Source organism: Dendroctonus ponderosae, unplaced genomic scaffold (genome assembly GCF_020466585.1).
Source record: "Dendroctonus ponderosae isolate FM_Combo_2020 unplaced genomic scaffold, Dpon_F_20191213v2 Dpon_F_20191213_9, whole genome shotgun sequence".
Classification (NCBI taxonomy): domain Eukaryota; kingdom Metazoa; phylum Arthropoda; class Insecta; order Coleoptera; family Curculionidae; genus Dendroctonus; species Dendroctonus ponderosae.
In genome coordinates, this window is record NW_026019116.1 from 7,327,568 (window position 1) to 7,328,935 (window position 1,368).

At 34.3% G+C, this 1,368-nt stretch overlaps 1 protein-coding gene across 2 annotated transcripts in view; it reads left to right on the forward strand.

The window, feature by feature from the left end:
• Positions 1 to 1,368, forward strand: part of LOC109539337 (collagen alpha-1(I) chain) — a 26,316-nt gene that overhangs the window by 19,760 nt on the left and 5,188 nt on the right. The window lies entirely within an intron of this gene.

Here is a 1,368-nt window from a genome sequence, read left to right on the forward strand (position 1 = left end):
TATATATAAATAAACAATTAAAGTTCTCTGCTACATTTAGGTAGGTACTGCTTTTTATAAAGATTAAATCTAATTTAATGGTTTTTTCAATTTATCCAGGTTTGTGGAAAAAGTTTCATCTGTTTCGCTATACAAAATTGTTCTTTCAGTTTAAAGTAAAAAAAACATGGTTAAAAGGAGGATATGAAATTAATGTAGTGAAGCCTTCTTGTTTGAACTAAAACACACTTTCTAAAATAAAGTCTACTTAATAATTGTTCTATGAAAGCGCAAATTTGATCGTTTTTCATGTGTTGGGCCTTTCGACTTGTCCTTTCTTTTGATCTAATTGGAAAACATTGGAAAAATACGATCTTTCGCATGATTTCAGAATGAAAAAGTTATTTAATTTTCCTCCGCACACAAAAGAGTTTACACTCATCTGATTACGACGAAGAAATTCTTAACATGAGGAAAATGGGTATCGCATACAAACCACAAATACTGTGGATTCAAAAGACATTTTCCGGCAGATGCCTTGAAAAGGCGGCAACCGTCGAGAAAGTCTAAAAAACCGGGAAAGTTGAAAAACAAATTAGCATTTTACTACGACAATTACTTAATGGTTCCACAAAAAATCGATAAATTACACGAGAAGAAACGAAAAACAGTTATGAATGCCGAGGTGTTTGCAATATGGACAGTGGAACACGCAACAACTTAGCTCCCAAAGTGTTGCAGGAAAAATTCGGTTTTCCGGGAATTTATTTGAGAAGCTTGTGATTGACAGTCTGCAGTTTGAAGATCTTGGACAGTTTAAATGTGTTTTGTATGCGTAAGAGGTTTTTTGCAAAATGCAGATCACGGAAAAAATAGTCACCAGAACAAGAATTCACTTATTAATAAATTGAAGCAAAGTTGCAACAAAATGCAAAAGAAAAGTCGGTTTCTTTTGGTTGCCATCACTTCCTAAAAAGGCCATTTATTTCTGTCTAGAATGATGTACAAATGAGCATTCTTGCTCCTTTTGCCTTCGAGAAATGAGCAAAAACAGGATGGAAAACATGGAATTTTGGCATAATTTTGCACCTAAGTGTCTGATATTGAAATTTCGCTTTCTGGGTCAAAACTGCTCGAATTTCCTCACTCATGTTATTACGACTGAATCGACTTTTCAATTCTCTATCCAACGATGCCAAAACGAATTCTGTGGTTCGAATGGTTCTTGAGAAACCTCGAAAAAAGCAGCGTCATGTTCAAGTGGATTTTGCAACTAAAAAAAAACCACGCAAACCTAAAACTTCTTGAATTCAAGCATTTTTTGAGAAAACTGCCAACATTTCCTTATCGATGGTTCACTTTCTAAGAAGGCCATTTATTTCTCTCTAG